The following is a 21,215-nucleotide window of genomic DNA, read 5'->3' as shown; positions in this document are numbered from 1 at the left end:
AGCTCCAGGGAGCAGCTGCAGGTGCCTGGTGCTTTTTTGGGGTGGGAGCACATCCTGCCCGGGGTGCCCTCACCCTGGGGGTGCCTGGGCTGGCCCCAGCTCAGGCAGAGAGGGAAGGAAGGAGCTGTGCCTTTAACTGTCCCTGCAAGGTCTCTGCAGCCTGGGCTGCTCTTGTTTTGAAGAGGGAGTGCTTGGGGGCTCGTTCCAGAGCTCAGTGACAGAGAGGAAACAGGGCCAGGAATAAATGGCCTGTTGATTTACTCAAGTTACATCATTTTCTTCCCCTCAAGAGCCTATAAATCTCACGCTCCTTGTAAAAACAGAATTTAAAAACAATTGAGAGCTTCTGAGACGACCCCATCGCTTCCAGCCGCTGTGGCCTCCGAATATAGAGCTGCCTTTCACAGCCTGCCCCACTTGTTTCATATTAGATACTGGGAGCCCTGCTCCCAGCTAAGCAGCAGAAGCTGTTAAGATATTTTATAGTTGTCCTAGAGGTTTAGATAACACTCTCCCCATACACAGGGCCAGGCTGGAGCCAAACTGCAGCTCCCTGGCCTGGCCACGGAGCACCGAGCCATTAATTCACACTTTTGGGTTTCTCCTCTCCCCACGAATATTCCTGATCAAAGGCAGCCAGGCTGGCAGAGGTGCCTCTGCTAAAAAGTGGATTTTTCTGATTATTGCACAATTTATGGCCTCTTGGCCCTGAGGGTTTGTATTTTAAGAGAAATGATGGGTTGTGGACGCTCGTTAGTTTTGCTTTCAATCTCACAGCTGAAGAGATTTTTAAATTCAACAGGGATTTGTGTTTTGGTGTTTTTTTCATGGCTGGGGTGACCCAGATAGCTGCAGCACCCTGGGTTCGTGTTCTGGGGTGGGGATCAGGGAATATCTGAAGGTGGCAGTGCCCCAGGTGAGGGGTTTTGTGCCACTTCTCCCCTCTGAACTGGGAGCTGAGCAGGAACTGGGATTCCATCTCTCCTAATGGCAGCAGCCAGGTCTCCAGGGTAATTGTTTTAATTGTTATGTGGGGATGTGGAGCTTATGGAGCAAGGACTGGAGTCCTAAAGCTGAGTGAGGCCTCATGCCTTGATCAGTGGCAGTGAAAAAACAATTCTGGAGTCTTCAAATCAGGAGTTTTTCCCAATGTGTTTGCAGCCCTTGCAGCAATGTGACATCCTGTGATGTCCAAAAGCCATTTCTCAGCCCAATCCAAGCTTTCCAGTGGCCAAATCCAAATTTTCACACCAAATCTCCAAAGTTCTGCTTCTGTTATTGTAGCTGATATGCTCTAAAGTAGCTTCTACATTATTAGATCTGTAAATATATAAAAGCCTGTAATTTCAGCTACTTTCTTATGCATGAAAAGTGAGTGAAGATTGTTCTTTTCATTCAGGGAGAGTGGTGCTTGCTGCTCTTGGCTGAACTGGAGATGAGAGTTTGTATTTCCTTATCAGGGGATGCTTTGATGCTGAAATTGTGGTTAAGTGCAGGAAAAGCAGAACTAAACAATGAAACCAGCAATTCCTTCTAGACTGATTTTCTTTTTCTCTTTTTTTTTTTTGCCCCCCAAGAAAAGAAATAAACAGACAAGCTGACACAAGCTGGGAAATGCAGCTTGGCTCGTGCTGGCTCGCTGCCACCCCAGCACAGGGGTGAGGCAGAGGGAATCCCTGCAGGCACAACTCACACAAACTAAGTGGATTTACTTATCATTTATGAAAACAAAAAGAAGGTATCTGATGAATCACTGATTGAGGGCTGCACGGGGACAGTTGCAGCAGCAGTTTTATCGTGTGCTGGGCCCTGATTCCAATTTGCACTTTCCTTTTAGGAGATTCCAAAGAACTCTCTGGCTGGGTTAGAACAGCTGGGAGATGTTTCCCTCCCCAGCCCTTTCAGACCGATGAAACTCTCTCACTCCAGGAGGATCCCCATAGATATTAAGACACATGTTTAGCCAGAAATTGAACATTGAATAAATGTATATATACACACACATATATAAAATTCCTGGATTTACAGGGATAGATATGGATGGTTTGGGGAAGTTGCTGACAACCAATAATTTTGAACTTGATTTTGGGTTGCCCTAAAGGCTTTGATTTTGCAGAGAGATTTTTAGGAGGGCAAACATCATCAAATCTGGACCAGCATACTCTGATACTCAGGATTTTAAGGGCTGGACATTAAAGTATTTTCCTTATGCTGATGAAATTTGCTTTCTCTTCATTCCCAAATACTGCATAAAAATGAGGAGCATTCTCCTTATGGATTATGCAACTTCATTAACTTTATATTTTCAGTGTTGTGACATTGATGGGGTTTGGAGGATTTTTGAATTGGATTTTACTTTTTTTAAAACTTCTTTCCCATCGCCTGTTTCCAATGTGCTCGTTTGTGTTTTGTGTCTTGCAAACCTGAAGGGTTTGTCAGATGTGGTGAACCCCCTGAACCTCTGAACCAGAGCTGGGAATCACAGAGGGGTTCTGAGCTCCTGACACCACTAAAGGAGCTTTGGGAGCTCATCCCAATGAGCCCCTGCCCAGAAGGTGCTTTTGGGTGGAATAATGTGGGGTTTGGCTCCTGGCTGCTGTGGCTTTCAGAGGGAAACTTTAGTTTTCCTGTTTCTAGAGTAAAACTACGAATAGTGTCATTTGGGGGGTTTTATGTTCATCAGCCCCACATTTAATCCCTTTTTAAGTACCTCTACAACTTTTTTATATACTTCCATCCCAGTCTGTATTCTGATGTGGGTGCAAACTGCTTTGTGTGTGGTTTTGTGCATGACTGCAGTGGCAAAAGCCTTTGGTGACTCTCAGCAGCTCAGTGCTGTTCTCTTGCCTCTGGTACACATTCACTATTACTTTTATCTGTTTTCCCAGCCCAGCACTGTAAAGCAGGTTGAAAATCTGGTTCACATCCCTGCTGTGTGCAGCAGAGCTCCCTGTTTTCCTCCCATTTCCCTTTCCAAGGATAACAATGCTCATTTCCACATTCTCCAGCAACCACCCAGTGGCCCAGTTGGGTGAGCAGAGGCAGGTTCTGAATCCCACAGTGTTTCCTTTCACCAGAGCATTAAAAAGCAGCTAAGAAAGAGACCTCACAGATGCCAGGAGCTGTTGAGCATTGAGTTGTAGCCTCCATGGAGCTTCAGTCCCTCCGTGGGCAGACAGGCAGGGGTTTTCATGCTGTTTGACAGTTATCTCCCCAGCAGCATTACTAGGCTTATACATCCCCTTTCAGCAGCTCCAGATAGAGCTGACAGCAGGGGGATTCTGTTTTGTCTCAGGGAAGGAAAGAAAAAAAAAACAAAAAAGGTGGGGTGGTCTTTTGGCAGTAGCCAAGGCCACACTCGAGCACCAAGGGGCACAATGTCTCCTCTGTCTAGGGGAGAAAATAGCTCCTGACAGGAATCAGCTTTCAGTCAACTGCCAGGCATCTGTCCTGCTGGGAGGCCCGAGCTGTGGGCTGGGATGGAGATAACCTGGGATGGAGATAAGTGTGATGGAGATAAGTGTGATGGAGATAAGCTGTTATCAGGGCAGGCTGAACGTGCTACTGCAGGTGCTGGGGGGAAAAACAGAAAATATCATCCTTGGGGGATTTGTCCAATGGGAAAAGTGGAGGTTGAAGGAAGGCAGGGCCCTGGGTAGGGGGCACAGAACCTGTGGCTGGGACAGAGCTGATCTTGTGTGCTCTGAGGTGACTGGAGTGGGAATTGCAGCCTTGGGATGAGCTCTGTGGGGTGGGAGGTGGGGATTTGGAGCTGGATGTTTCTCTGCTTAAAGCACAGCCATATGTGATTGTAACAGGGAATTTCCCCATGGAAAAGGTGCTCAGGCCTTGGCAGGGGCTGCCCAGGGAGGCTTGGAGTGCCCATCCCTGGAGGTGACAAAGGAATTCCTGGATGTGGCACTCAGGGCTGGGGATGAGGTGGGGATTGGGCACAGGTTGGGCTCGATGGTCTTGAAGGTCTTTTCCAAGATTCCACGACTCTCTGAGATTCTAGGAAGTGTCCCAGTGGCTCAGTGCTCTCTAAAGCAGGGGTTGAGCTCTCACAGCACTGCCCTGAAATGAGAATTAATGGGTAACAGAGACAGGACAAGGCAGGGATGCCTTCAGAAGTATCTTAATTCCATGGAGTTCCTGTCTGTGAATCCTGTGCTCTGGGCACTGCAGAGGGACAAATCCCTCTGTCCCTTCTCAGACATGGGGTGCACAGCCCCACTGACAACCTCAGCCTTCCACATTTCACCTCAGGCATGCAAAACATCCAAACATTCTGAAAAAAAAAACAAAAAGCAAACACAAAGGAAAATTTTCTGTGCCTTCTGCAGGATCAGTGTGAATGCAGCAGTAGCAGTGATGGAGTTTGGGCTGTTCCTACATTTGCTCCAGGACCAACCCAATTATTTAACCCAACCCAATTTTTTAACCCATGCACCTGGTATGAAAGGACTTAGCTGCTGCCCCCATTTCCCAGATCCCTTCCCTTTTTGTGCACCAGGAATGATTTTCCACAGATCCATCCTCAGTTAGGGCAGAGTTAGATGGATTTGTTACAGTCATCCTGTTTATGCTGACAATAAGTTATTTATTTGACCTTCAGGCTGTTCATGTTTCTGATATGGAATATTCCAGCTCCCTCACCTGTTGATGATGTGAAATCCATTGGGATTGTTGTCCATTGACACCTGGGATGCTGCAGCTGGGCTGTTTAAAGACAGGGAAAAGATACTGAGGAAGAATTTCTCACTTTTATATCCTCTAATAACAATGTTATGAAATGAGGACATTTTTCTTCTCCTGGCTGGGGAGAAAGGTCTCCTGAATAATTAATTCTAGATCAACCTGTTTGTTCAGGCTTCTTGGAAAAGTGATCAACCAATTAAGAGGGAATGAAAGTGAAGCTCAGAGTTCCTCTAATCACCTGTTAATGCAGTCAAACATTCAGAAGTTGAACTGGGATGTTTTAATTACAGCAGCATTCTGTAAAATGGGAAATCGCACCAGGAACATCCTTCCAAACTCTTCTTTCAGAAGATTCTTCCCAAATATTTAATGTAAAAGGGATGACAATTCTCAATTCCTTTGGAAGGAGGAGCCTGGCTCTTGCAGGAGGGCAAGGAGGTTTTCCCTGTTTTCTGGGAATATTTAGGGGTTGGTTCAGGATTCTCAGGGAAGGAGAGATTTTTTTTGGGGTAGTATTTCTTTTTTTCTCTTTTCATGCCAAAGAATACTGCTGTGCATCCTGAAAATCCCACATCCTGGGATCATTCCTGCCCCTCACACCGAGGCTTTGCTGCTCCTGATCCTCCCTCACCACCTGCCTGGGGTCTGGAGCAGTGACAAAAATAAAGAGGAGAGAACACCCAGAGCTCATCACGAGTTCAAAGGGCCCCAGACACGTTGCTCAGGGCAGGCTCTTGCTGCTATCTGGGACATGACATAGTTTGCCCAACAATTTGGGGACAACTGTGCATTGTCACCTCGCACTGTCCCGCTGGGGCACAGGCAGCAGAAATGCTTTCATGTCACTTTTATCTCACCCTGCACGCCTCAGCCAAGGGGACAGAGGTGGCACTGGCTTCTTTTTAATAAATAGTTGGATCCTGGATGGTTTTCCTCATGCCAGACTCGAGGAATATTCTCCTCCTATTACTCAGGGGATCTGGGAAGGGCAGGATGAGGATTTAAAGAAACCTCCCACAGCCTCCAGTCAGGTATTGGGATCAGCCTCTTCCCCCTGGAATTGCAGGAGGAACATTGAGGAGTTCCAGCACTTTGACGTAAAAATACAGCTTGGAAGAAATGGTAGCAAAAATTTCAGTAACATAGATGTACAAAGCAGTTCTGTTATCAGGCTTGGAGTTTTTGTGTAGTTTTAATTTGCAAATTATGAAGTAAAACTGCAGGCTGAGGATGTGCTCACACACCAGGAAAGTGCCCAGACACTGAGCAGACCCCCCAGCCCAAAGGGTTAACATATTCTTTAAACATGGGTTTGTAAAAGAAAAAAAAAAAAAACAAAAAAACAAACCAAAAATCCTTGGCTTTCTGAAGGTTGGCAGTTAATTTTGATGGGAAGAAGTTTAAATATTTTCTCACCAACAGAGGGTTTTTCTCCCAAATCCTTAACAAGACACATCTATTTCTGCCACTTGAAGTTTTCAGGGGCACTCGTGTTGGAGTTCCCTTAATTGTCTCGAGTCCTTTCCCCACCAAAGCTCCTCAGCTCAAGTGCTCTGGCTGTGAGAGGTGATAAAGCTCCTCCACAGCCAGCCTGGGGCTGAGAGGGAGCTCTGATAAGAGCTGCTGTGCAGGGCATCCTTAGGGAAGGAGCCACTTGAATTTTGGGCTTCAGAGAACATCCCCCAAACCCACCCATTTTTATTGCTGGAATTCCTCCTAATTCGAGGCAATTCTGATTTGAGTGCAGATAAGCTCCTAATTTCTCAGATCTGTTTATAAAGGACAGATTGCTTTATAAAGGGTCCATTTTAAAGGGGTTTGCAGCTCGAGATTTGCCATCTCCAACAACCCAACAATGCACCAGAGGATGATGTTTTCTTTTATTCTCTCAAGACCCAGAGCCAAAGGACTTTGCCACCTGTTTGGTGCTGGCAGAAAGAAAAACCCTGTGTTTGCAGCCATGATTCAGGGTCAAGAGGTAAGGAGATAAGGCCCCTCTTTTGTGAATGGCAGCTTGACTTTCAGCGAGCAGGAAGTGGGAATGAATGCGGGAGAATGGCAGGAGTCAGGATGCTGAAACTCCAGCCTGCTCTCATCTGATAAGGAACAGACACTAAACTTAACCCTGACGGGAGGCTCTGCTCACAGAGAGAGCTCAGGGCTGTTTGGGGCACTGACAGCCCCTGTGATGCCATCAGGTGGTGTCTGGGGACAGGGACAGGGTGATGCTCATCCCTGTCCCCCTTTCCAACCTCCTCACAGTGAGGGCACTTCCCTCTCACCACGTTTTTCCCATTCTAGGAATATTTTTACACAAAGGAAGTAAAACCCCTGATGCTCCTCGTAGAATTCTGAAGGAGGTTTAGGGACTTTAGTTATCCCTGAGAATAACCTGTGAATGTCAGTGATCACCTAAAATACTGCCCTAGGTGTCAAACCCATCCTGCCTTGGGGAGGGCTGAGGAGAAACTCCAGTTGATGACATCCCAAAGGATCCTTTCCTTTCCTTTCTTTTCCTTTTCTTTCTCCTTTCCTTTCCTTTCTTTTCCTTTTCCTTTTCCTTTTCTTTCCTTATACAAACAGCACAGTTTCACTTCAAAATCCACACCACAATTTCAGCTTTTTTCCCAGGCTGTGGAAATGTAATTAGGATTTGCCTACATAAAGCAGCAGTTCCACAGAAAATCGTCAATTAATTGATTCCAATTACCCGTAATTGTTTCTCATACATTTCAATTAGTCTGTGGTGCTGTTACCAGCAGCACCAGTCAATTATCCAGGTAATCAAGGGGCCTTTAGGAACTGGCATGGAAAGAAGTTGGGGAAAAGGAGTTTAGGGAGGAAGGACTACATTGAGGATGTCAAAAAGTGCCATTGGTGCTGATCCATCATGCAGCTGGAATTTAGAGACAGGGAAAACAACCAAACTGAGCAGGGCAGATGTGGGGAGGAGAAAAAGGACTGGGAGGCTGAAAAGCAAATCTATTTAATTACTTACCAGTAATTAACATCAAATGCATTCTTTCACCACCTGTGAAGGGTGATTATATTTATTTTATAGAAAATGAAAGTTTCTTGCAAGGTGTCTTTGCAGCCTGCAAGAAAACAGCCAGGGAATCACAGAATTATGGGATGGGACCTTAAATCCCAGCCAGTTCACTTGGACACCTTCACTGTCCCAGTGATCCCAGCCCCATCCAACCTGGCCTTGGACATTTCCAGGGATCCAGGGGATCCAGAGCTTCTCTGTGCCTGGGTCTCCCCACTCTCATGGGGAAGAATTTCTTCTTAATATCAAATTTATTGGACTCCAAGGACAGTCAGGCATCCTTCCCCAGACAAGAAACATCTCAGCCTTGCCCTTGCCTCCAATCCATATGGAAATCCAAAAATCAGAAAACTTATCAAACCAATAAAGCTAATGAAATAACTAACAGGAGGAATATTGAAATTATTACAGTAGATATACAGTGTTGATTAGAGATGTGAGTTTGTAATGAATATTTTAAAATCGATTCTTGGCTACTGCAGCAGCTGCAACTTTCAGTTTTCCAGGGAGCCCTGGGAGTGTTGGTCCATGTTGGAGCAGAGAATTCCTGCCTCAGGAAAACTGTGGGATTCCAGGTGTGAGGAGATGATGCTGCAAATGAGGGTCACAGCTCAATGAACCAGCAGTGCCCTCGTGGCTGCAGATGAAAAACTGGGTTAAATTTCTTCCAAATCAGGGATTGTCATGATTTGGGATGTGTTGAAGAAATGTCAGGCTGGGACTGGATTCATTCACACATTGGTCACGCCTTAGAAATTCTGCAGTGTTGAAAAATTTCCTTTTGTATTTTAGAGCTCAAGTGGGAAATGGAGCCTCACTTCTTTAGCAGCATCGGTTTTGGTTTTATTATTATTTTTATTAGTATTATTATTAACCCATTTGCTGTTGTTTTGTCTCCCACCCTCTCTCTGTGTCTGACAGAAGTGTCTGGAGTTGGGACCAGCCCTCTTAGGCACAATTACATAATTCCCATTGCAGTCAGCAGTGGAAAGGGAGCCAGCTCACTGTTGTGACAGCCAGGCTTGGCTGTGAATTTTAGAAGAAAATGTCTACATTCTGAATATTCTCTAGATTTGAACACTAAAAAGGAAGGTTTCACACATCAAGCTTTAAAAAAAATCCCTTGTAAACGTGTTCTCCCTTAGCTCTTGTGGCTTAGGAGTGCCCCAAATGTCTCTTGCAGGTGCCTAATTCTGATATAAAGCCTAAAGAAATCACTCAGGAATAAAGAGGATCCCCGGGTTCTGGTGTGGATCCTTGTCACAGTGTGACTAGAGGGTTTGCCAATTTTAATTATTTAATTTCCTTTAGAGATAGGATTTAGGAGTAAAGACAACGCAGGCTCAAAACTTAAAAAAAAAAAAGGTACAAGAAGAAATTTATTAATAACGCACCAAAAAAATTATTCAGAATAAGATTCCTAGATTATTCCCTCCTCCCTTTACTCCACATTTCTTACCAACCACATACAGAGAACACTTCAGTCAGTTATCCACTCAAATAATCATTTCAGTTCACTTCAGAGAGAAAAGTTCCTTTTTCTGCTTTAGACGTAGGGGGTGTCTTTACCTTCACAGTCTGCATCTGCCCGGGACCTACAGAACAATGAATTTTCCTCTCATTCCCACAGTCCTTCCAGAGCCGTGTTATGGGTTACAATGCACACATGGGGCACTACTTTTAAAGGCAGGCTGCTGAAAAACAAAATCCTCTTCATCATCTTCTCTATCAAATGTCTCTGTTCATATTCCAGTCGCAAAACAGAGAGCTCAATTTCCCCAAGGTAAAAAACAGTCTTCATCTCAAGCACCCATCCTCCCCAAGTATATTTCACAGTTCAAAGTAATTTTAGTGAAGTCACAATCCCCTCATAGCCCCACAAAAAAAAAGGTTTTCAGCTACTTATAAGCTGCATCTTTTCAACCTCTTCCCATCAGGAACTTTATCTTCATTCCGCTGACTTTTGTGGACTCCATGCTTTATTCCTTCTCATTAAGGGGGGCTCAGGAGATTGAGAATCTTATCCAGGCATTAAGAAGTGGGGACCCCTCGCTCCTCTGGGAGCCGAAAGACCCACCAGAACTTCACCCACTGTGATCTGTGAAAGCGAAATAACTTTTCATTGGTTTCCCGAGCTGTCAATCACCAAATCAGGTCTCTGATTGGTGCCGGCAGCTCACAGGGGAGGCTCCCAGAGACGGGAGAGTCCCTCCCACTCCCCAGCCTCATGGTGCTTACCCTGAGGGGAATCCACCCTCCACCCAAGCACCTGAAACCAACACAATCCTGTCCTGCCTTGCAGCACCTGTGTGAGCCCCTTACCTCAGTCCCTTTTGTCACAGAGTTTTGGAAAATGCCAGGATTGAGTATTTCTGCTGTGCTGAGGTATCCCTAAAAATTGACACTGCTCCCAGGTGATGCTGTTATTCCATCATATGCATTTCTAAATCCAAGATTCTGTTACTTTGAACCTGTTGTGCTGGACATCACCCCAATACCCACACTGCCACAATATCCATTCCGCAGCAGAATGCAGGTATTTACATATTTAATAATATGGTTAATTATTTTTTCCATTAAAAAAAAGGTGATTCAGGATCTAACAGTGTGTCTGTATCATATTGTGCTGTGTACAGATAGATTTTTAACAGGTTTCTGACTGCTGCAGTGCAACAACCACTAATTCAAAGAGGTTGTGGACAAGATGAAAGAAGTATTGGAAATCTAATATTTTGAATGTTGTCAGTAGCAAAGTCTTGGTGAGGCCACTCATTGCAGCTTGACAAAGCCCATTATTCACTGAAGTTGATAACAGTATCTGGGGTTTAATTAATATTGGTGATTTTTTTGATGTGTGTGTGGACTCCATTCTCAGCAGAGTAAAGATGTAGCAGCAAACAAAGCACGGGGTCCTGAGGTCAGGGACGGTCACTATAGAGCTGATATCAGTTACAGAACAGACAGGAACAGATTTCCTTTATCTGACACTGAGCATTGTGCTGGAAAAGTTGGCAGTGCTAATAATTAGAGATGGGAGTGCTGGCTAAAGGAGCCCTGCTTAGCCTGTAATCAATCTTTCCCCCCCAAAAAAAAAAAAAAAAAAAAAAAAAAAAAAAAAAAAAAAAAACCACGGGAAGAAAGAAAAAGAGGGAAAACGAAGCAGCGCACACCTGCGAGGGTCCGGGCACTTGAAAGGGATGGAGAAAGTTAAGATCCCATCTTAGGCAAACACTGGGAGCTTTCTGTGCTCAGCTCAGAGCCCAGCTCTCAATGTGTGAGGGAAAACAATCCAACCCACCTCTGCAGCCCTTCTCCCCTTCTGCTGGGTGGGTTTTGGAGGGTGGGGTTTGCTGATCCCCAAAGAGCTGCACAGGATGGGCAGTGGGAGCAGCACCATGGGGACACTGCTGTGTTAGAGGGGAAGGGGTCTGACTTCAGGGGAGGTGTCTGTGCGGCCAGATTCTCATTGTCTGGGGAGGAGGATGAGCAGCACACCTGTCCTGCTTTCCCCTTTTATCCCACCCATCCTTCTCCCCAGTCCCTGTGGCCACGCCAAGCTCACTCAAAGAATTCCAGAACCCCAAACTGGTTTGGATTGGAAGGGAACTTAAAGATCATCCCATCCCACCCCCTGCCATGGCAGGGACACCTTCCACTGTCCCAGATTGCTCCAACCTGGCCTTGGACACTTCCAGGGATCCAGAGGTGGCCACAGCTGCTCTGTGCACCCTGTGCCTGGGCCTCACCACCATTAAAGAATTTCTTCCTAGCAGCCAATCTAAACCCCACTTTTTACTTGTTTCCCCCTTTATTTTTGTTGGAACACTTGACCTGCTTGGGAGCATTGACTCAGTCTGGGCTCCTTGTGTGGCACTGAGAGACATTGGGTGCAGAGGGGCCCTGCTCTTATTTATCTGCAGGCAGATGCAGCAGGGAGTAAATGCTTCGAATTTATTTGCCAGAGAGCAGGAGAGGTGCTGGAGCACTCTGCCTCCACTACCAGTGTGCATGCTGACTTCTTTTTTCCATATTCTGCCTTCCAGCCACATCCATTTCATACAGATAATACAAAAATTAAACAGATTATAAAAAAATTAATAGCAGGCTTTTAAAGCACAGATTTAGTTCCAAAGTCTCTCAAGTTTCTAAGAAAACAGCAACACAGACAAAAGGCTTTGAACTCACCAAGCTTCAGCTGCAAGAGGTTGGTGTGCCACAGAGTGTCTTGAACATTCCCTAAGAGAATAATTATTTTGGGCAAACTTGCATTGATCAGTGTAACTTTGCAGCAGCATTCTCTGCACAGCAGGCATCCCCTGCACTCCCTCCCATGTCTTCAGGAAATAAAACTGACAGGAAACTCAATAAACCAACTGGTTTTCATTGATCACGCTTTGATTTGGAGAATTCAGCAGGCAGCACTGTGATAAATTATTAACTCCACGTCATCACTCACGGGGGACCTGTGCTTTTTGGGTGGCCCTCAGAAAGACCAAGTGATCCTTTGCACTTCCTACACCAAGGGACTGATGAGGAGAGCTCCAGCCAGGAAACAAGTGGGAATGGGTGTTAAATTCCAGATAATTGTATGGAAAAAGAGGAAAATGGGGCAATGTGTGTGTCAGTGGGTGGGGAAGGGTGTGGTCAGACCTGTCCCTGGGGGTCACGCTGAATTTGGGGTGAGGGCAAAGCCTGGTGGCACAACCAGCTGAGGGTTTGCTGAGCTGGCCCCTGTCTCTGACTCACAACCCTGTGCTTGGCTCTCAGAAAATTACGAATTTTGACTCTAACCAAGGCTGTGTCAGGCCCTGGAGATGTTTTGAAAAATGTGATATAAAACATTGAGTGTTTCAAAGGCCAGGCAGCTTCAGTAGCAATGCAGGGGACAAGAGAAAGGAAAAACACTTCCACATCAAGGCAGTGCCTGCACAATACTTGGAATTCTGGGTCCACTCCACCAATTATCAGAAATCCTTTTTTCAGTCATTTGGATTGGTTTTTGGTTTTTTGGAATTTTTTTTTTTTTTCTGGGAAGAAAAACTCAAGTTAAAAGGAGCTTGAACACAATTTTGAGTTTGTTCTGAAGCAAAAAGTGATTTGGGCCTTGGGTTTTCATGGTGGAGATGTGGCCAGAAAAGTGAATTTGCTTTCCCATTGATTTCTCCTTAGAGAATCACTGCCAGGGGTGGGCCAGGGCAGATAAACCCCCAAATCTGTCACAAGTGTGTGACACCCAGGTGTCCAGCAGAGAGCCCTTGGGGACATCCATTTGTGTGGGTGTCATCACTTGGGGCTCCAGAGCACTTCCCAAAAAGGAGCAGTTGATGGTGACACACCAAAGCACAGGGATCAGTGGCCATTTACAGAAATGGTGGCACAGCCAAGATGGGGATCAGTGGCCACTTCCAGAAATGGTGACACAGCCAAAGCACAGGGATCAGTGGCCACTTCCAGAAATGGTGACACAGCCACAGGACAGGGATCAATGGCCATTTATAGAAATGGTGGCACAGCCAAGATGGGGATCAGTGGCCACTTCCAGAAATGGTGACACAGTCACAGGACAGGGATCAATGGCCACTTCTAGAAATGGTGACACAGCCACAGGATGAGGATCAGTGGCCATTTACAGAAATGGTGACACAGCCAAGATGGGGATCAGTGGCCACTTCCAGAAATGGTGACACAGCCACAGGACAGGGATCAATGGCCACTTCTAGAAATGGTGACACAGCCACAGGACAGGGATCAATGGCCATTTACAGAAATGGTGACACAGCCAAGATGGGGATCAGTGGCCACTTCCAGAAATTGTGACACAGCCACAGGACAGGGATCAATGGCCACTTCTAGAAATGGTGACACAGCCACAGGATGGGGATCAGTGGCCACTTCCAGAAACCACAATCATCTGGAGATGCTGGCCCAGCTGGGGCCTGTGCTGCTCCCCGTGTGCCATCCATGAGCCAATGCTGCCTCTAGAGCCCAGCAGAGCATCGAGCACGTGCAGCTGAAACAATCTGGGCTTTGTGACAGGCTGAGCTGCTCCTGCCCAAGCACAGCCTCCTCGCAGCGCCGCGATTTCATTTTCGCTTTCTAAACCAACTTTTCCTGGCATGGAAAATGTTTATCAGGCTCTGCTTTTGTTTATAACAATTGAGAAAAGTCATTCCAGTGTCCCTGGTCAGTTTAATCCCTGTCAGGCTGATGTGTTTATGTTTTCTGCCCCGTGTGTTTCGTCGGCCTCTTTTACAGCTTCCAGCAGCACCCGGCGCGTTGCTGGCAGCTCGTGCTCTGACACGGTGTTACCCAGCAGGGGAGGAATAAAGGGAGGATGTTTAGGTTGATGTGGTTTAATAAAAGATCTGGTTTTAAGTCTGGAAAAGGCATAGAGAAGAGTCTTTATCCCAGTGTTGATGGTGAGGGCTGTGTTAGTCTCCAGACTCAATAACAGGTTGGGGATACGAGGAAAGAGAACAGAAGGCACGGTGATTTTTCAGAGTTTGGCTGGTGGGATCAGGCTGTCAGAGTTGTGGGTTTCTCAGGTCCCACAGGCTGATCTTTCCAAGTTACTCCAACAGATAATTTACAAAAAGGGAAATGCCACTGAGAACAAGACACTCATTCAAAGAGCAGAGAAAAAAAAAAAAAAAGACAATTGGAAAAAATGAGAACACTTGGGTCGGGATGAAAAGTACTTTGGAATACCCCAGAGATCTTACAGGGGTAAGAGAAGCATCCATGATGTTTTGGCAGGATATCCACTGGCAGGAGATGCTCCTCAGAATGATCTCAGGAGCCCCATCCAGTGACAGTGTGACCAGCTTTTCCCTTTAGCTCCCTGTGGGGAATGAGCAGCATCAGGTGGATGTTTGGCAATAAGATTCCAGATGTCAGGGATGATGGCTTTATTTATTTGTTTGTTTTGAATTCTAGGGCAATTAATTAATTTAGGGAAATGTGGCATTTTGGGATTGCCACCTGACAGTCAGGACAGGAGGAACAGAGGGATGGTTCCCATGCAAGGATCATTCCAATGCAGGAATCATTCCCATGCCGGGATCATTCCCAGGATGTACAATGATACAGGATGTATCAGCTTTGCTGTGCCCATCACCTCTTCCAGTCCCCCCACCCCTCCCAGTTCAGCCAGCAGTGACCAACTGACTCACAGTGTGCATTGTGTTCTGTTTACCTTGATTTTCAGCCCAAGGAATTCTCCAGTTGGGAAAAACTGGAAAAACTTTTTTTCAGTTGTGTCAAATGGTTTGTTTTTTTTTTTTTTTCATTTGAAATATCATTCTTACTTTTTTGTTTTTAAGGGGGTTTTGCGTAGTTTAAAGTATCCACGCCCACTGCATTTTGGTGCAACAACAGAGCAGTGTGGAGAGGGTTCCCTGGGAACCTCTGAAGGTGTTTGCTGAGGATGTGAAACCATTCCCTCCTTGCTGTGCCCAACAAGCAGCTTCTGCCAGGCAGAGGTGGCATTTTCCTGGCAAGCACACCTTTAATAAACCCCCTTTAACAAGGTACAACAGGATGAGGTGTCCTGGCATCACCCCAATCTCTGCCCCCTGGCTGAGCTCTGTTCTGAGCGAGCTGCTTTTTCTCCCGCTATCCCAACCTGGGAGATACCAAAGGAGGATTTTTACAGGAAGAAATTCAGAGAAAACGCTGCTGTGGTTTTCAGACGTGGGAAGGGAACCCCAGCGCCCAGGCACCAGGAATAAAGCTGCAGATGAAAGGTGCTGGGTCTCGCTGGTGCGCCGGTGATGATCGGGGCTCAGATGGATGCTGACGGAAGCGTCCCAGCAGCTTTGGGCTGAAATTACACTCATAATTCTTAAATTATAGCAGCCGGGAGTTAATGTCTTTCTGCTCGGCATTGTCAGTGGCAAAGCAAAGCCCATTAATTTCCTCCCTCGGTGTTTGTTTGAGAAATCATCCCCTGTCAGCCGCCGCTGGCCGCGGCTCCTCGGCGCATTCCGAGACGGGCTCTGTGTCTCCCAGCGAGGGTCCTCCCCTACGGCAGATAAGATACAAGCAGCATTCCCGGGAGGTGTCAGCGGGCTGCTTCATGACACATGATGAGTGATAAAGGCCGTGGAGAGGTGCTGATGTGGCCACATTAGTTAATGAGGTCATAGCCGAAGTTGCTGCCCCACTGATAACCTGCAAATCCAAATAATGTGCAGATAGCAGTGGGGTGTTCAGGAGTCCTGTCCCTGTGTTCTCTCGCTGTCCATCACAGGCGAGGGCCCAATCAAAGGGAGAAAGAAAGAAAAAAAAAGATGGTGCTTCCAGAAGGGGAGTACTCATTCCTTCTGCAGCTCCCTGAGCTGATCCAAGCCATGGGAAATTTGTGGGATTCAAGAAATTTCCTGATGGGCTCACTGTCACAGGGAGCTCTGCATCCTTTGGGTGTCTAAGAAAAGAATTGTTATATTGAATGAACAGTTCTGGACCAGGGTGGATAAGTGGGGCTCCAGGAGATTTGTGTGTGGGTTTTGGAGAGTGAGAAGCTCAGAGTAAACATCCTCCTGCTGGAAAGTGAAATCTTTGTTGCCACTCCATGGATTTTGGGAGCAGTTGTTCTCCTCAGACAATGACCTTTGGCACTGATGCTTCTAAATATGAAGAGAGCATTCCTCACGTGTCACCAAAAAGGCACTGGGTTTCCAGAGTGGGATTTTTAGTGGGGAGAAGATGGATTTTCCCTGCAGCCCCTGTGGGGATGGGAGTCCCAGTGGTGGTGGGGGAGCCCCATCCCCAGCTGGTGGCACAGGAGATGCCCTGGAGGAGCAGAGAAAAGCAGATTTTTAGGACTCCTGGTAATGGGAGCTCTGTTGGGATTGTCACTGTCACAAGAGATGTGTGGCTGAGCCCCTTCCCTCCTCAGCAGCTGCCAGTGCATCATGTCAAAAACCAAGTGAGATCTCACAGAGCTGAAAATCATATTGTCACTTAAATATAAAAAATGCCTGGAATTTGGAAATCTGTAGAAATATGCTGGGTTTTGCCCTTTTTCTCTTGGTAAACAAGAGCTGGCAATGTCTTGTCGTGCTGGTAGTGAACTTTCTGTCCTTCCCTTCTTAGCAGCTCAGGTCTAATTTATTTAATCATTGGAGCAAACTTTCAAAGTGCTCCGTGCCTCCTCTTTTGTTTCTAAGGTTCAGATGTATTTTTAGTGCTTGTTACTGAACTGGGTCTGTGCATTGGAGAAGAATTAATTATTGTTTTGGGTTTGTTGTTATTCAGACGTTCAAAAAAAAAGGGATTTATAGACTTTGAACACCTCAGGGGCTTTGTTATAGGCCACTTGTGTGTTGTTGGGGTTTTAATGATGATTTGGGATTTAATATAAATTCAGGCATTTTGAAAGGTGACAGCCCTGCCCAGAGCAGCCCTGGGTTACCCTGCAAGCTCAGGGGCAGCACCATGGTCCCCATGAGGCCCCAGAAATCCCCCCAGGGCTTTAGGAACTGAACTTCCACCAAGTGCTTAAAACAGCTGAACTTACCACATTTTCAAGTTTTTGGTTATTTTTAACAATAAAAAGCTGGGTTTGCAGGTTGGGAGGCTCCAGCCTTCCTAAAAAGAACATTTGTCACTTGGTCAACACACCATTGAGTTCCTTTATCCAATTTTCTGATAGCACTTTTGGGGGATTTTCATATGGATTCATGGCACAATCAGCAACAGATTTATGTGATCTTGGCTGTGTTCCTTTAGTGAAAAATCCACTTTTTTTTGTGCCACAACTAGGTGATGGTGGCAGAAAGGCTGGGCTTGGCCATCAGGAAAAAAAGAACACAACGTTCCTCTCCCAGCATTTAATGCAGCATTGGACAAACCTCTTGCAAATAAATACTGGCTTTGTGAAAAATTGTGGAAATTAGAGACTGATGGCATGAGTGGGATTAGACTGGATGGAATGTCCTGGGATTTTGGCTGGTGCTGATGGCTTTATTTTATTGGGAGCATTGTGTTTCCCATGACACAGGCATGTAATCTGCTGCTTAGTGCTCTGGGGGGAAAGGAATAAACAAATAAATACCTTTCTGAAGTTCCAGACTTCCAGTGAGGTGGATTTACCCTCTCCATGGGGTTGGGTTGGTGTTTTTCTTGTGGTGGAGAGTAAGTTTTGTAATTGTTAGGATTGTTAGTGTTTGAAACCTCTGAGCACTGCAGGAAAGGGTGAGAGGGAAAGAACTGCAAGTGGAGCCAGGGCTCAGATGGGCTCCAACAACACCTGAAGTGTTCTTGTCCAGCCCTCACCTTCTGCAGAACAACATTTGGGCAAAAACACATCTTAGAACATCATCTGGGCAGATCCAGGTCTAAGCCAGCCTCTCCTCCCACGTTCTGCACAGAGCACCTTCCCCCAGGTGAGCTGTCCTGCTCACCTCAGCCTCTCTGGGTTTCCTCTGTGCTTTTATTCTGAGAGAGAAATGGCCAAAATACCCCAACACTGAGTTTGCTGAGCACATTGTTGGGGGTTCTTCAAACCCAGGGGTGTCCCCCAGTGTCCCCTGCCCCTGTTCATTCATATATAATAACCAGGCAGCAAACAGCAGCAAAGACTTGTGGTGCCTTTCTCTGAGTGGTTTGTTCACTCTGATTTCACTCTTAAAACAACTTTGATGCATTTTTCCTGCTGCAGTGTGGAGCACTAGTGTTACCTGTTCTGCTTTGGGTCTTATTTTGTCTTTCTTGAATTTTTTGCCATTAAACCCTAAGTAATTCTCACCTTCTGCCTGGTGAAGTCTTCCACCCATATCTGCTTTGGTTTTGAAAAGAGATTTGAAACATTTTTAAAGAAACCCTCACCTGGTTTTGTGGCTGCTGTGAGCATGAGTTAGTCTGAGCTCTCCTGCACCTCTCCTCTGTCCTTCTATTCATTCTCTCCTTTTTTTGTGTCTCACTCTTCCTCCCTCCACGGGCCCAGCCTCTGTGATTAAGTCTGCAGCTCTCCTGCTGTTTTTAATAGGCCTGTAGACCTGACCATCTGATGAGAACCAAACTGCACAGCGTGCTCCTGAATACTTTCACTGGAATCTCCTAATGCAGGGTATTAATCATTACTGTCAAACCATTCAGGCCCTAAATGTGTCCACCCAGTATAAAATTATACTAAACAGGGGAGGGGGGGAAGAAGGACTTGGCCCATATTAAAAGCAGACATTAGACAGTCTCAGGCAGGATGGCCCAGCACTGTCCAGTGTAACAAACAATGGTGTATTCAGCACAGGCTGCTGATAAATGTCACAAAATGGGCATAATGAGTTAAAGGAAATAGAGAAAGGTGTGGCTTCCTCCTGCATTTGCTGCCCCAAATCCCTGTTGTGTGTAGCTGGGATGCTCCCACCTTGGTGATCTGAATAAATGTTTGGGATTTTCCCTGGCTGCCATCAGCAAAGAGGAATTTGTAAATCAGCTGCTGTCACACTGAGTTATTGCTCAGGCAGCCCAGGGAGCTCTTGCTTGGTGTGTCCCTTGAATGAGACCCTGGGAAGGGATGGGGTTACTGCCCAGGGCTGCAGGAAGGTAAGGCTGGGAATTAGACATGCATGTTTTACACCATATTTGCCCCTGATATTCCTAAGCTGCCTGGGAATGCAGCCCCTTATATTGGAATACACCTTTTTTTTTTTTTTTTTTTTTTTTTTTTTTAACCCAAAAAGCTGTTTCTAATTCTCCCCTGTAAGAATGCCTTTATTCTTCAGAGCTGGCAATAAAAGTTAATCGAGTGTAAAATAAAAGTTACATAAGGTGAGTGGTAAAACTTTATGATTGCTGATGTTGGGTTTATTGATGAGTGCACTGGCTGTTATGAGCCATGGCATCCCACCAAGCCCACTGGATGTCCCTGCCAGCCTGTGCTCCACAGTGCTGGGAACGGGCCCAGCACCCTCACATGTGCCCCAGGAATTTATGGGGAAAGCTCTCCAGCTCCCAATTACCATATCCTTAGGTAAACCTGGGGTGTTTTACTGGCTCGTGGGAGGAGCTGCTGGTTCTTGCAGCCAGGCCAGGGCTCCATGTGTGCCCTGAGTGGCAGCAGGAGCAGGACAAGGCAGCCACACACCCATTGCTGGTGGCTCCTCTCCCCCCATATGGTTTTTTCCCAAGCCAAGTTACCTAAAAATCCATCCTGGGGCATTCTGGAATCCTGAGAGGGAGGGATGAGTCCCTTGTCCTGCCTCAGTGCTCAGGATGTTTCAGCTTCTCCATACAGAGTTTTCACTTTTTTTCATGCACTCTTCATGTGGTCTGCACTCATCCTGCCCCATAGAAACCCAGGAAAAGTAAAACAGAACATCTGCACACTCTGCAGTGTGCAAAGTGGATAAATTCCTTGCATTTTGAGCCTGTCATTAACTGTGTTAATTGGTTTGAGTGGCTGAGAGGATATTGTGATCCTTAATGGTTCATTTCAGGGTAGTAATGGTTTAAAGGTCTTTTTTTCCCCCATTAAGTTCTGTCTGATAAACATGGCTGAAAATATCAGGGCATTTGGCACTTCTGAAAATCTTGCTAAGTTTTTTTTTCCTTTCCTTAATATTTTTTGCATTCTAAAATCAGAGAGGAACAACAATGACAATTTAATTAAGAAGCTGATACTGGAAGTTGTACCAGCAGTGCAGTATTTCCTACCCTGACTCACATTTCAGATTTACCATGCACTGAACAAAAACAAACCCCAAATCCTCCTGGAATTGTGGTGAGCAGGTTAGTGGCCATTGATCTCAGCAAGAAAGCTCCAACCTGCCAAGTGTGTTACATGCTTGAAGTCTAGACAGGGATGTAGCAACCACACATGTTCCAGCTGGATTTTGCTTTTGGGATGACTCAGGGATTCCAGAAACGGGGCTGGAGGTCATTGCTCAGACACAAGAACTTCACAGCTCTCCCAAAGAAGATCCAGTTCTGTTTTCTTATCTGACAGGGCCCAGCTGCCAAAATAATGAATTTATGAGAGGAGGGGCTTCATTCCCCTCATCCATCATCTCCAGGTGATGCTGCAGGAGGGACCAAGGGAGCTCCTTGCTCTGTCCAGCAGCACCATCAGGGTTTGTGGCTCAGGAGGAGCTGGGCAGGCTGTCCCAGCTCTCAGCATCTCCCAGAGAGGCTGCTCCAGGTGCCAGCTCAGCCAGGCAGCACAGGGCTCTGAGTGACCACTGCTGCCAAAGCTGAGTGACCAGCAGGGCCAGGGATTGGCCCTGGGCTGTGCCCAGTTCTGGGCACCTCAAGACAAGAGGGACCTTAAGGGGTTGGAGCTGGGAAAGGGGCTGGAGAATCCCTGAGAGAGCTGGGAAAGGGCTGGAGAATCCCTGAGAGAGCTGGGAAGGGGCTGGAGAATCCCTGAGAGAGCTGGGAAAGGGCTGGAGAATTCCTGAGGGAACTGGGAAAGGGCTGGAGAATCCCTGAGAGAGCTGGGAAAGGGCTGGAGAATCCCTGAGAGAGC

The 21,215-nt window shown here is 46.4% G+C and overlaps 1 protein-coding gene across 4 annotated transcripts in view; it reads left to right on the top strand.

Moving 5' to 3' along the window:
- The window catches only part of PRDM16 (PR/SET domain 16), a 286,505-nt gene that overhangs the window by 194,206 nt on the left and 71,084 nt on the right, over positions 1-21,215 (top strand). The window lies entirely within an intron of this gene.

This window comes from Erithacus rubecula, assembly GCF_903797595.1.
Source record: "Erithacus rubecula genome assembly, chromosome: 24".
NCBI lineage: Eukaryota > Metazoa > Chordata > Aves > Passeriformes > Muscicapidae > Erithacus > Erithacus rubecula.
This window is presented reverse-complemented; position numbering and strand designations above follow the sequence as displayed.